This window comes from Arachis ipaensis, chromosome B09 (genome assembly GCF_000816755.2).
Source record: "Arachis ipaensis cultivar K30076 chromosome B09, Araip1.1, whole genome shotgun sequence".
In the NCBI taxonomy this organism is placed as follows: Eukaryota; Viridiplantae; Streptophyta; class Magnoliopsida; order Fabales; family Fabaceae; genus Arachis; species Arachis ipaensis.
Genome location: NC_029793.2, coordinates 123,142,586 through 123,158,295, shown reverse-complemented (window position 1 = coordinate 123,158,295; position 15,710 = coordinate 123,142,586). Strand labels below are relative to the sequence as shown.

At 38.7% G+C, this 15,710-nt stretch overlaps 1 long non-coding RNA gene across 1 annotated transcript; it reads left to right on the top strand.

The window, feature by feature from the left end:
* Positions 12,707–13,795, top strand: LOC107616902. Its single transcript, XR_001614694.2, has 4 exons — positions 12,707–12,879; positions 12,961–13,065; positions 13,372–13,443; positions 13,512–13,795. It is a non-coding gene; the product is annotated as an uncharacterized LOC107616902 (long non-coding RNA).

Below are 15,710 nucleotides of genomic sequence, written 5' to 3'. Positions count from 1 at the left end.
TAAGAAGAAACTCTCCTCTGTACCTATTATAGCACCACCAAGTTGGGATCTTCCCTTTGAACTAATGTGTGATGCATCTGATTTTGCTGTTGGTGCTGTTCTAGGACAGAGGAAAGACAAGCTAGTACATGTTATTTATTATGCTAGCAAGGTTCTTAATGAGAATCAAAGGAACTATACCACCATGGAGAAAGAACTTTTAGCCATAGTTTTTACTTTTGATAAGTTTAGATCATATCTTATTGGCTCAAAAGTAATTGTGTTCACTGATCATGCAGCACTCAAATACTTGCTTACCAAACAAGAATCTAAGCCCAGACTAATAAGGTGGATTCTACTGCTCCAAGAATTTGATATTGAGATTAAAGATAGGAGCAGAGTAGAGAACAAGGTAGCTGACCACCTCTCAAGGATCCCACAAGAAGAAGAAATGCAACAAGTAGCAGTAAATGAAAGCTTTCCTGATGAACAATTGATGATGATTCAAGTAGCCCCTTGGTTTACAGACATAGCTAACTTCAAGGCTATTGGGGAGCTACCAACCAACATCAATAAGCACATGAGGAGGAAGCTAATTAAGGATGCCAAACACTACATCTGGGATGACCCTTATTTGTTCAAAAAGTGTGCTGATGGAATCCTAAGAAGGTGTATATCCCATGAAGAAGGGCAGGAAGTGTTATGGCAGTGCCATGGATCCGCATATAGAGGTCACTTCAGTGGAGAAAGGACAGCAGCAAAAGTGCTTCAATCCGGATTTTATTGGCCAACAATGTTTAAGGATGCCAAGGAAATGGTGTCAAGGTGTGATGAATGCCAAAGAGCTGGTAATCTAACCAAAAGAAATGAGATGCCACAGCAATTCATACTAGAGTTGGAGCTGTTTGATGTATGGAGGATTGATTTCATGGGACCCTTCCCAACCTCCTACTCAAATAGCTACATATTAGTGGCTGTTGATTATGTCTCAAGGTGGGTAGAAGCCATAGCCACTGCAATAAATGACAACAAGGTTGTGATAAGCTTCTTGAGAAGGAACATCTTCAGCAGATTTGTAGTTCCCAAAGCTCTCATTAGTGATGGAGGGACACACTTCTGTAACAAACAACTCGAGACACTCCTTCTCAGATATGGAGTAAAGCACAAAGTGGCAACCCCATACCACCCACAGACCAACGGGCAAGCTGAAATCTCCAACAGAGAGCTGAAACGAATCCTTGAAAAAACTGTTGGAAGCTCAAGAAAGAATTGGTCTAAGAAGCTGGATGATGCACTATGGGCCTACAGGACAGCCTATAAGACTCCCATTGGGATGTCTCCATACCAACTGGTATATGGTAAGGCTTGTCACTTACCAGTTGAACTTGAGCATAGAGTATTTTGGGCTCTAAAAATGTCAAACTATGATGAGCAAGCTGCTGGAAAAAAGAGATTAATGCAACTCAATGAGCTGGAGGAGTTTAGAAATCAAGCATATGAGAATGCAAAAATCTACAAAGAGAACACAAAAAGGTGGCATGACCAAAAGATAGCAAGAAGGGAGTTCACTGAAGGACAGAAGGTGTTACTTTACAACTCAAAACTCAAGTTCTTCCCTGGGAAACTTAAGTCTCGATGGTCAGGACCTTTCACCATACTCAAGGTGTTTCCTTATGGTCATGTGGAGCTCATGGAGGACAAGACTCAGAGAACTTTTACTGTCAATGGCCATAGACTTAAACACTACTTGGGAGGCTCCTTAGAGGAGCAGAGAGTGAGCTACAAGCTCAGCTGAAGATGAAGGAATGTCAAGCTAATGACAATAAAGAAGCGCTAGTTGGGAGGCACCCCAACACTTTATCCTTTTTGATTTAATTGCTTTTCTTAGAAGTAGTTTAAAATCTATTGCTTTAGATAATTTAATTTTCAGTCTCATATTTGTGTTACATTACCAAAGTAGGATTAGTTTACAATTGTAGATTAGAAAGTTTGACATTAGACTTGGTAGCTAGATTTTTTACACTCTTTTATTTCTTTCTATTCTGGAATTGCAACTTGATGAAGGCATAAATCATGATGAGTGGATGGGCTGAGAACTAGCTAAACTGCTAAGTTTGGTGTGGTCTCTCACCCACTTAATCTAGGCTTACAAACAATTAATAGCTTGATTTTGAAGAGTAAGCTCAGAGATTAAGTTTGGTGTGGCCACCACCAAGGATCACCTAGCAGTCCAAGTCACCTAATTTGAAAGTACTTAATGCTTTGGGTAAGAACATGAATGTGGTTTAATGAGTTCAGAGGAATTGGAATCAAAAGAAAATGAAAAGATTGATAATTACTCCATTCTTATGAACACATTAAATACACAATAATGGAACCAATTTATTAAGATGCCAAAGAATTAAGTTTGGTGTCCCAAGGGACACCCATCAGTTGCAATCCAAATCACTCTTGATGAGAAGGAATGTGAATGGGTTCTTTTGTCATTACTAATGGGTTCAGTTTTAATTTCAGGAGAAAAGATGGGGCCCACATGGTAAACAACTCACAAAGCAAGGAAGTCAAAGTGTACTTGCACTTTAGAACTCAACACACGCAGAAGACATGTGAGAAAAGAGTTGGCGCCTCTTCCCACGCTAGGCGCCACTCCCCAAGTGGGAAAACATTTAACCCTTTTCAATTCCCACCCTTCGTACCACACCATTCACCCATTATAAAAGCCTCACCTCCCCATCTCCTCTCCCACTACAACAACCCCAATCACACACGAAGAGCATACACTCCTCACCTTCCCTTTTCTTTTCATCTTCTACTATCTCTTTCCTTTCTTTCTTTCTTCTTTTTTTCCTTGATTGGGACAATCAAGTCCTAAGTTTGGTGTTGGAGCAAAACATTGTTTTGCTTGCTCTTTCTTGTAACCCCCACACATTTTTTTCACAATCCCATACACACTCTCTCAACCTAATGGCACCACCAAAAAGCTCAGCCTCAAAGAAAAGAAAAATCAAGGAACCAACCTCTGGATCCTCAAGCTCTTTCAATGACTACAAGTTTCTCTCTGCATTCAACCAAAATCAATTTTATGGTTGGGTGAGTGAGAGGGAGATCATTCCAGAAGTTGGGTTTCAACTAGGGAGGAATGAGCATATTGAAATCAACATTGAGATCAACAACAGGGGTTGGTCACTTCTATGTAACCCACCAAGGAAAGTGGTAGAGAGCTTGGTGAGAGAATTCTATGCTAACACAGTGCCTCAATGGTGCACGAAATTATGATCATCAATGGTGCCAATAACTTGGTACGCACAATTGTAATCTCAACTCTTTGTCACAACTCCGCACAACTAACCAGCAAGTGCACTGGGTCGTCCAAGTAATAAACCTTACATGAGTAAGGGTCGATCCCACGGAGATTGTCGGCTTGAAGCAAGCTATGGTCATCTTGTAAATCTCAGTCAGGCGGATTCAAATGGTTATGGAGGATTGATAATTAAAAGATGAATAAAACATAAAATAGGATAGAGATACTTATGTAATTCATTGGTGAAAATTTCAGATAAGTGTATGAAGATGCTTTATTCCTCCTAAACTTCTGCTTTCCTATTGCCTTCATCCAATCATTCATACTCCTTTTCATGGTAAGCTGTATGTTGGGTTTCACCGTTGTCAATGACTACCTCCCATCCTCTCAGTGAAAATGTTCCAAATGCGCTGTCACCACACGGCTAATCAGATGTTGGTTCTCGATCATGTTGGAATAGGATCCATTGATCCTTTTACGTCTGTCACTACGCCCAAAACTTGCGAGTTTGAAGCTCGTCACAGTCATCCCTTCCCAGATCCTACTCGGAATACCACAGACATGGTTTAGACTTTCCGGATCTCAGGAATGGCCGCCAATTGATTCTAGCCTATACCACGAAGGTTCTAATCTTAGATTAGAAACCCAAGAGATACACATTCAAGCTTGTTTGCATGTAGAACGGAAGTGGTTGTTAGGCACGCGTTCATAGGTGAGAATGATGATGAGTGTCACAGATCATCACATTCGTCAGGTTGAAGAACGAGTGTATATCTTAGAGAAGAAGTAGGCATGAATTGAATAGAAAAACAATGGTACTTTGCATTAATTCATGAGGAACAGCAGAGCTCCACACCTTAATCTATGGTGTGTAGAAACTCCACCGTTGAAAATACAAAAGTGATAATGGTGATCATTGGCTTTGGCCCCAGAGAGGAAACCAGAAGAACCAAGATCAAAAGTATGATCAAGTGTGTAAAAGTCTCTAGCAAAAGGTCCTATTTGTAGAAAACTAGTAACCTAGGATTTACAGAAATGAGTAAATGATGAAGAATCCACTTCAGGGCCCACTTCGTGTGTGCTTGGATTGAGTGTTGAAGCTTTCACATGTAGATGCTTTTCTTGGAGTTAAACGCCAGCTTTTGTGCCAGTTTGGGCGTTTAACTCCAGCTTTTATGCCAGTTCTGGCGTTTTGACGCCAGAATTTCTATGCTGACTTGGAACGCCAGTTTGAGCCATCAAATCTCGGACAAAGTATGGACTATTATATATTTCTGGAAAGCCCAGGATGTCTACATTCCAACGCAATTGAGAGAGTGCCAATTGGGCTTCTATATCTTGAGAAAATCTACTTCGAGTGCAGGGAGGTCAGAATCCAACAGCATCTGCAGTCCTTTTTCAGCCTCTGAATCAGATTTTTGCTCAGGTCCCTCAATTTCAGCCAGAAAATACATGAAATCACAGAAAAATACACAAAATCATAGTAAAGTCCAGAAATGTGATTTGTATTTAAAAACTAATAAAAACATAATAAAAACTAACTAAAATATACTAAAAACATACTAAAAACAATGCCAAAAAGCATATAAATTATCCGCTTATCACAACACCAAACTTAAATTGTTGCTTGTCCCCAAGCAACTAAAAATCAAATAGGATAAAAAGAATAGAATATACAATGAATTCCAAAGACATCTATGAAGATCAGTCTTGATTATATGAGCGGGGCTATTAGCTTTTTGCTTCTGAACAGTTTTGGCATCTCACTTTATCTCTTGAAGTTCAGAGTGATTGGCTTCTATAGGAACTCAGAATTCAGATAGTGCTATTGATTCTCCTAGTTCAGTATGTTGATACAGCTACTTTATGAGTCTTGGCCGTGGCCCTAAGCACTTTGTTTTCCAGTATTACCACCGGATACATAAATGCCACATACACATAACTGGGTGAACCTTTTCAGATTGTGACTCAGCTTTGCTAGAGTCCCCAATTAGAGGTGTCCAGGATTCTTAAGCACACTCTTTTTGCTTTGGACCACGACTTTAACCGCTCAGTCTCAAGTTTTCACTTGACACCTTCACGCCACAAGCACATGGTTAGCGACAGCTTGGTTTAGCCGCTTAGGCCAGGATTTTATTTCTGTGGGCCCTCCTATCCACTGATGCTCAAAGCCTTGGATCCTTTTTATTTTACCCTTGCCTTTTGGTTTAAAGGGCTATTGGCTTTTTCTGCTTGCTTTTTCTTTTTCTTTTTTTTTTCACTGCTTTTTCTTGCTTCAAGAATCAATTTTATGATTTTTTCAGATTATCAATAACATTTCTCCTTTTCTATCATTCTTTCAAGAGCCAACAATTTTAACATTCATAAACAACAATTTCAAAAAAAAAATGCACTGTTCAAGCATTCATTTAGAAGAACAAAAAGTATTGCCACCACATCAAAATAATTAAACTATTTAAAATTCGAAATTCATGTATTTCTTTTTCTTTTGCAATTAAAAACATTTTTCATTTAAGAAAGGTGATGGATTCATAGGACATTCATAGCTTTAAGGCATAGACACTAATGATCATGTAATAAAAACACAAACATAGATAAACTAAAGCATAAAAATTCGAAAAACAGAAAATAAAGAACAAGGAAATTAAAGAACGGGTCCACCTTAGTGATGGCGGCTAGTTCTTCCTCTTGAAGATCTTATGGAGTGCTTGAGCTCCTCAATGTCTCTTCCTTGCCTTTGTTGCTCCTCTCTCATGATTCTTTGATCTTCTCTAATTTCATGAAGGAGGATAGAATGCTCTTGGTGTTCCACCCTTAGTTGTCCCATATTGGAACTTAATTCTCCTAGGGAGGTGTTAATTTGCTCCCAATAATTTTGTGGAGGACAATGCATCCCTTGAGGCATCTCAGGGATTTCATGATGAGGAATTTCCTCATGCTCTTTTTCATGAGTGGGATCTCTTGTTTGCTCCATCCTTTTCTTAGTGATGGGCTTGTCCTCATCAATGAGGATGTCTTCCTCTATGTCAATTCCAGCTGAATTGCAAAGGTGACAAATGAGATGAGGGAAGGCTAACCTTGACAAAGTAGAGGACTTGTCCGCCACCTTGTAGAGTTCTAGGGATATAACCTCATGAACTTCTACTTCCTCTCCAATCATGATGCTATGGATCATGATAGCCCGGTCTATAGTAACTTCAGACCAGTTGCTAGTGGGAATGATTGAGCGTTGGATGAACTCCAACCATCCCCTAGCCACGGGCTTGAGGCCATGCCTTCTTAGTTGAATCGGCTTCCCTCTTGAATCTTTCTTCCATTGAGCGCCCTCTTCACCAATGTCTATGAGGACTTGGTCCAACCTTTGATCAAAGTTGACCCTTCTAGTGTAGGGACGTGCATCTCCTTGCATCATGGGCAAGTTGAATGCCAACCATACATTTTCCGGACTGAAATCTAAGTATTTCCCCCGAACCATTGTAAGCCAATTCTTTGGGTCTGGGTTCACACTTTGATCATGGTTCTTAGTGATCCATGCATTGGCATAGAACTCTTGAACCATTAAGATTTCGACTTGTTGAATGGGGTTGGTGAGAACTTCCCAACCTCTTCTTCGAATCTCATGTCGAATCTCCAGGTATTCACCCTTTTTGAGCTTGAAAGGGACCTCGGGGATCACCTTCTTCTTGGCCACAACTTTATAGAAGTGGTCTTGATGCATCCTTGAGATGAATCTCTCCATCTCCTATGACTCGGAGGTGGAAGCTTTTGCCTTCCCTTTCCTCTTTCTAGAGGTTTCTCCGGCCTTAGGTGCCATAAATGGTTATGGAAAAACAAAAAGCAACGCTTTTACCACACCAAACTTAGAAGGTTTGCTTGTCCTCGAGCAAAAGAAGAAGGAAGAGAGTAGAGGAAGAAGAAATAGAGGAGATGGAGGGGGTTAGTATTTCGGCCAAGGGGGAGAAGTAGTGTTTAAGATGTGTGAAAATGAAGGGGTGAAGATGGGTTTATATAGGAGTGAGGAGATGGTAAGGTTCGGCCATGTATGGGTGGGTTTGGGAGGGAAAGTGGTTTAAATTTTAATGGTGAGGTAGGTGGGGTTTATGATGGATGGATGTGGATTGGTGAAGGGTTTATGGAGAAGAGGGTAGGATTTGATAGGTGAGGAGTTTTTGGGGAAGAGGTATTGAGGTGATTGGTGAAGGGGATTTGGGGAAGAGTATTATGAAAAAGTGTGAAGAAGAGAGAGAGTGAGTTGAGGTTGGTGGGGATCCTGTGGGATCCACAGATCCTGAGGTGTCAAGGATTTCTCATCCCTACACCAATCAGGCTTGCAAAATGCCCTTTGCTGCCAATCCTGGCGTTAAACGCCAGGTTGCTGCCCATTTTTGGTGTTTAACGCCAGTTTCTTGCCCTTTTCTGGCATTAAATGCCAGTCTGGTGCTCATTTCTGGCGTTAAACGCCTAGAATGGTGCCAGACTGGGCGTTTAACGCCCATTCTGCTGTCCTTACTGGCGTTTAAATGCTAGTAGGCTTCTCCTCCAGGGTGTGCTATTTTTCATTCTGTTTTTCAGTTTGTTTTGCTTTTTCAATTGTTTTTGTGACTTCACATGATCATCAACCTACAGAAAACATAAAATAACAATGGAAAATAGAAATTTAACATAGATAAGTAAAATTGGATTGCCTCCCAACAAGCACTTCTTTAATGTCAGTAGCTTGACAGTGGGCTCTCATGGAGCCTCACAGGTACTCAGAGCATGATGATGGCCTCTTAACACCAAACTTAGAGTTTGAATATGGGGGTTTTGTTTGACTCTGTATTGAAAGAAGCTTTTCATGCTTCTTCTCCATGGTTACAGAGGGAGATCCTTGAGCTTTAAACACAAGGGAGTCCTCAGTGTGAGCCTCAGATTCCCATGGTTCCTCATTAGAGAACTCCTTGGAGGCCAGTGGACGTCCATTGAGGTCTTCCTCAGTGGAGATCACTGCCTCTTCCTCCTCTCCAGGTTCGGCCGTGTGGGTTATGTTGATGACCTTGCACTCTCCTTTTGGATTCTCTTCTGTATTGCTTGGAAGAGTACTAGGAGGGAGTTTAGTAACTTTCTTACTCAGCTGACCTACTTGTGCCTCCAAATTTCTAATGGAGGACCTTGTTTCAGTCATGAAACTTTGAGTGGTTTTAATTAAATCAGAGACTACAGTTGCTAATTCAGAGTGGTTCTGCTTAGAATTCTCTGTTTGTTGCTGAGAAGATGATGGAAAAGGTTTGCCATTGCTAAAACTATTTCTTCCACCATTATTGTTGTTGAAGCTTTGTTGAGGCCTCTGTTGATCCTTCCATGAGAGGTTTGGATGATTTTTCCATGAAGGATTATAGGTGTTTCCATAGGATTCTCCCATGTAATTCACCTCTTCCATTGCTGGGTTCTCAGGATCATAACCTTCTTCTTTAGATGAAGCTTCTTTGGTACTGACTGTTGCTGCTTGCATTCCAGACAGACTCTGAGAAATCATATTGACTTGCTGAGTCAATATTTTGTTTTGAGCCAATATGGCATTCAGAGTATCAATCTCAAGAACTCCTTTCTTCTGAATTGTCCCATTATTCACAGGATTCCTTTCAGAGGTGTACATAAATTAGTTATTTGCAACCATTTCAATGAGTTCTACCCCATTGGTCTTGACAGTGTCACAGATTTGCAAGAATTCAGCTAAGAACTGATGAGGATCTTCCAATGAAAGTCCATGAAACTTGCAATTCTGTTGCATCAGAGAAGCTAATTGAGGCTTAAGCTCAAAGTTGTTTGCTCCAATGGCAGGGATTGAGATGCTTCTCCCATAGAAGTTGGGAGTAGGTGCAGTAAAGTCACCAAGCACCTTCCTTGCATTGTTGGCATTGTTGTTGTTTTCGGCTGCCATGACTTCTTCTTGTTTGAAAGTTTCTGTTAGGTCCTCTATAGAGAGTTATACTTTAGCTTCTTTTAGCTTTCTCTTCAAGGTCCTTTCAGGTTCAGAATCAGCTTCAACAAGAATGCCCTTGTCCTTGCTCCTGCTCATATGAAAAAAGAGGAGAAGAAAATATGAAATCCTCTATGTCACAGTATAGAGATTCCTTGAGGTGTCAGAGGAAAATAAAAATAGAAGGATAAGGTAGAGAAGAGAGAATTTGAACTTATCAAGAGGGACAGAGTTTGAATTGCTGATAATGGAAAAGTATTAGTCCTTTAAATAGAAGGATTTGGGAAGAGGGGAAGAATTTTTGAAATTAAAGTAAAAAGATTTTGAAATAATTAAAAGAACTTTTGAAAATTTGGTAAATGATTTTCGAAAACTAAGATTGGGAAAGAAATTAAGTGATTTTTGGAAAAGATTTTGAAATTAGAAATAAAAAAGATATGATTGAAAATTAATTTTGAAAAAGATGTGATTGAAAAGATATGATTGAGAAGATATGATTGAGAATCAAATTAAAAAGAGAAATTTTTAAAATTAAAGTGGATTACTTGACTAACAAGAAATTAAAATATATGATTCTAGAATTAAAATTTGATCCTTTCTTAATAGGCAAGTAACAACTTGAAAATTTTGAATTAAATCATTAATTGTAGCAAGGATTTTCGAAAATAGTAATAAATAAAAAATAGAAAAAAGTTGATTTTGAAAGGATATGATTGAAAAGATATGATTTGAAAAAGATTTGATTTTGAAAAATTATGAAAATTTGAAAAAGATTTGAATTAAAAATAAAATCTTCCCTCTAGTGTCCTCCTGGCGTTAAACGCCCATAATGGCATCCATTCTGGCGTTTAATGCCCAAAATGCTACCTTTTTGGGCGTTTAACGCCCAGCCAGGTACCTTGGCTGGCGTTTAAACGCCAATTTTCCTTCTTCACTGGGCGTTTTGAATGCCCAGCTTTTTCTCTGTAATTCCTCTGCTGCATGTTCTGAATTTTCAATTCTCTGTATTATTGACTTGAAAAGACACAATTTTAAAATTTTATTTTTGAATTTTTAATGATGAGAAATAATCAAAATGTAACTAATCATGAGAAACTAAGATTAAACAAACAATGCATGCAAGACACCAAATTTAGAAGTTTGTGTACTAAGGACTATAACAAATTGAAAATACATATGAGAAACAACAAAAGACACAAAACAAGAGAATTTAAAGATCAGAGTAAGGAAATCATCAAGAGTAACTTGAAGATCAATGAAGAACATAATGCACATGCAAGAAAAATAAAGACATGCAGGATACCAAACTTAAAATTAGACGCTAGACTCAAACAAGAAACATAAAATATTTTTTATTTTAAGATTTTATAAATTTTTTGTAATTTTTTCGAAAATTAAGTGGAAAAAGAGAAAAAAGGACTTCAAAATTCTTAATGAGAATTCCAGGAATCATGCAATGTTAGTCTAAAACTCCGGTCCAAGAATTAGACATGGCTTACTAGCCAGCCAAGCTTTCAGTGAAAGCTTCGGTCCAAAACACTAGACATGGCCAATGGCCAGCCAAGCTTTAGCAAATCATTACGTTCAACAGCAAGATTGATAGAAATCAACAAGCCCTTGTGATGATAAGTTGAAACCTCGGTCCAAAGGATTAGACATGGCTTCTCAGCCAGCCAGACTTCAACAAATCATCATGAAACTCTAGAATTCATTCTTAAAAACCCTAATCTGAGCAACAAGATGAATCGTCAGTTGTCCAAACTCGAACAATCCCCAGCAACGGCGCCAAAAACTTGGTGCACGAAATTGTGATCATCAATGGCGCCAACAACTTGGTACGCACAATTGTAATCTCAACTCTTTGTCACAACTCCGCACAACTAACCAGCAAGTGCACTGGGTCGTCCAAGTAATAAACCTTACGTGAGTAAGGGTCGATCCCACGGAGATTGTCGGCTTGAAGCAAGCTATGGTCATCTTGTAAATCTCAGTCAAGCGGATTCAAATGGTTATGGAGGATTGATAATTAAAAGATGAATAAAACATAAAATAGGATAGAGATACTTATGTGATTCATTGGTGAGAATTTCAGATAAGTGTATGAAGATGCTTTGTTCCTCCTAAACTTCTGCTTTCCTATTGCCTTCATCCAATCATTCATATTCCTTTCCATGGCAAGCTGTATGTTGGGTTTCACCGTTGTCAATGACTACCTCACGTCCTCTCAGTGAAAATGTTCCAAATGCGCTGTCACCTCATGGCTAATCAGCTGTTGGTTCTCGATCATGTTGGAATAGGATCCATTGATCCTTTTGCGTCTGTCACTACGTCCAACACTCACGAGTTTGAAGCTCGTCACAGTCATCCCTTCCCAGATCCTACTCAGAATACCACAGACAAGGTTTAGACTTTCCAAATCTCAGGAATGGCCGCCAATTGATTCTAGCCTATACCACGAAGGTTCTAATCTTAGATTAGAAACCCAAGAGATACACATTCAAGCTTGTTTGCATGTAGAACGGAAGTGGTTGTCAGGCACGCATTCATAGGTGAGAATGATGATGAGTGTCACAGATCATCACATTCGTCAGGTTGAAGAACGAGTGTATATCTTAGAGAAGAAGTAGGCGTGAATTGAATAGAAAAATAATAGTACTTTGCATTAATTCATGAGAAACAGCAGAGCTCCACACCTTAATCTATGGTGTGTAGAAACTCCACTGTTGAAAATACAAAAGTGATAATGGTGATCATTGGCTTCGGCCCCAGAGAAGAAACCAGAAGAACCAAGATCAAAAGTATGATCAAGTGTGTAAAAGTCTCTAGCAAAAGGTCCTATTTATAGAAAACTAGTAACCTAGGGTTTACAGAAATGAGTAAATGATGAAGAATCCACTTCAGGGCCCACTTGGTGTGTGCTTGGGCTGAGCATTGACGCTTTCACGTGTAGAGGCTTTTCTTGGAGTTAAACGCCAGCTTTTGTGCCAGTTTGGGCGTTTAACTCCAGCTTTTATGCCAGTTCTGGCGTTTTGACGCCAGAATTTCTATGCTGACTTGGAACGCCAGTTTGGGCCATCAAGTATAATGTAATATATGAGTTAACAAGCTTAGTTAGAGTGGATACTAAATTGTTGGTTGATTTTAGACACCTTATGCTCTAGTAGCACCTGTCTTATCTAGGAAACTTATTCTTGTTTTGATCCATAGTGAGTTTTAAAGTCTCTCATAACTGTCTTCCTAAAAGAAAATGATTAAGAAAAGAAGCTGCTAACCAGTATTACAAGTTGTTTTCTGCTAGATATGAAGTTCTTAGTTGGTCCTTTAAGTGTAGGCTTCTTTGTTTGGATGTCAGTTCTTCGATAAATTGATTGGTGTCAGTGTACCTGAACCACGTTTTCTTCCCTTGGATGCAACGTCAAATTTACTTCTACTACAAGTGATTCTGGCCTGATGTACATGTAATTTGTACATTCTGTTACTCAGAAGCATACTTTGTTCTATTTGACTAATTTCCACTCTCCCCAAATATGTATTCTTGCAGTCAGATCTTTACACATGTAAAGAAGGTGTCTTAACTCGTAATCCAGCTTGGACTAACCCTTTAAATCCAGTGATAGATCTGGGACCTGAATTTCAAAAGGTGAAGATGATATATTGGTTTCTTGTCACACCTTTGCCTAGCTATTCCTTTTTTATTATGAATCTTCTGTTTCATTCCCAGGGTGGTGACTTTCAAAGTCGCTTCAAATCCATTCCAAGCATCGTTGGTTTAGATAGTTTGACCGTGAGAGGCAATGTGTGGTTTGGAGCTAATATTACTTTCAAGGTATAATAGATAATATGTTTTCTCTTTGGCATGATATGCGTGTTGGATACATAAAAAATTGCATTTAATTTTGCAGTGCAGTGTGTTGTGCTGTGTGTTTCATAAAATCACCTTCCCCACCCCCTCGGGCCCCTTCTTTTTTCAAAATTTAAGAAAAAACTATACTTTTTCTTTTTCCATGTTTAAGTGATAAATGAATCATGGAGTTTTGGTGTATATAATAGCTCAAAATCTTATATATTTTATATATTTGGAAAGGACAAGTGTTATGACTAACAATTGCTTTTTCTGTGACACACCTGTCAGGGGCAAGTGGCTATTACTGCAAAACCTGGCTTGAGACTGGAAATTCCTGATGGGGTGGTGATTGAGAATAAGGTAGTCGCTAATTCTGCTATGGACTTTTGAGTTTCTTTGTTCTATTAATTATTTTTGCTATTTTGCAGGAGGTCAATGGCCCTGCAGCCATTCAAGAATGAATGGTTTATCAAAGCTACTAGGTTTTTTTTTGAGTGAATACAAGACTATAGAAGCTTTTATTTGAACCTTGCTAGCTTTTTTGTTTCCTGGGAACTAAGGTTCAGAAGCAAATGAGCTTGCATTTCTCCTTTTGAGCATCGCAGCAGTGATAAAACAACACTAATTGGTTTGTATCCTATAATTTTTGGGACAAGTCTTGATCTCAATCGAAACAAGGAATAATAGGTATATCATCAATTTTTCTGGTCTTTTGTCTTAAGACGATTAAAATCATACCGATATTCCATTTTACCAATGAGTTGTAGCATACAACCCTAATTTTCTGTTATTGTTCTTTTTGTTCTATTTTCCTGCGCGCACTCAACCCCAGGAAACCTTTACATTTACACCATATATTAAATTGATTGAGTGAAGAGCAAGGTGGTTAAACTCTCTACAAGTATGCATTTAGTTTAATTTAGAACACAATCAAAACTTCATAAAAATTCCTCCATTGATAGATTTTGAACAATAATTATACTTTACTTTTTTATCGTTGTTATGAACATCAATTTCATTATTCCATCTTATATAACTTTTATTTTCACTTGCATTTTTTCTTCTAGAAATAGTAGGTTTTTTTTCCTAATGTGAAGGTAATTGCATTATTTTAAGAAAGTGATACAAAGTTCAATGTGAGACTAAAGAAATAGTAGTGGGATTTTTCCAATTGAAGTCATAAGTGACTACAATAATAACTAATAAACTAAAGAAAGAAAAATACATTAGAAAATTAGGAAATTTATCTTCTATTCATCTCCTGGCAAATTTTTCTTGCTGAGTTCGAGATCTGTTGGACAGGAGTTTTCTCATTTTCAAACACTTCTTTATTACGTGCTTTCCACAATGCCCAACAAAGAGCAGCGAAGATGTTGAGGGTATCGTCACCTTCTCTCCCATTTCTAGCACCTAATAGTACCTGGGTCCACCACTCCACAAAGGGGGAACCACTTTTCAATGGCTGCACCAGCTTCAAATCAACTACTCCCCGTACCTCTTGAGCAGGGTCGCACCATCGAAGGTAGTGGATGATGGTTTCCTGGGTTAATTTAAATCTGGGACACAAAGGTGGAGTCGATTGGAAATGCTAGTGGATGAGGCTCAGTACAGGTAATCTTTCATGCACAGCTCTCCACAAAAAGATTTTAATCTTTGTTGGTAATTGTAAGCCCCAAATTTTTTTCTCCAGCTTCTTGGGTTTTGCATGATTCCAGGTAGCTGATTAATCGGCTCATGTGCAAGCCGTACGCAACCACATATCCAGATACCACATCATATTGCTTCTTGGAGTTCAAGGCCCAAATTAGAGAGTCCTTGCTGTTATTATTCGGCTCTATAGAGAGGATGCGAGTTCTTATTTAAGGAGAAAATATTAATTCGATAAGCTCTCAGTTCCATCTTCTTCCTGTGGTCAATAAGTCATTTACTCTATTAATTGAAAACATATTGTTGCTGGATTGATTGCTGAGACTAATATGATATGGGTATGGGGGCGACATCCAAGGTTCTTGCCAAACATTAACATCATCTCCTGACCCTATAGTCCACAACAATCCTTTTTTCACCACTTTTCTACCCTCTAAAAGACTTTGCCAACTCCAGGAAGGGTTAGTCCCTTTGCTTGCAATCAAAAAAGATTTATATCTAAAATACTTACCCTTTAACATTTGGATGAGTAGTGCATTAAGATTAACAGCCGATCTCCAAAATTGTTTTCCAAGCAGAGACAAATTTTGTGCACACAGGTCTTTGAAACCCAATCCTCCTTCTCTTTTGGGTCTTGTCATTTTGTCCCAGCTAATCCATGACATTCTCCTTTCAGTGCCTCTCTGAACCCACCAGAATTGTGTTAAAATGTTGTGAATCTCATCTTAAAGTGAATCACGTATCTTAAAACAGGATAGAGTATACACAGAAATTGCTTCTTCAATAGCCTTAATTAGGACACGTCTTCCACCTGCTGACAATAGATTTCTCGTCCAAGATTGTACCTTCTTTTGTACTGTCTTTGACGGCTCAAAAATTGTCTTTTTTAGATCTTTGTACAGAAGATGGGAGGCCCAGTTATTTATCTTAGACCCCTATATGGCCAATATTAAGACATTCTGCTAATTGTTGTCTAATGT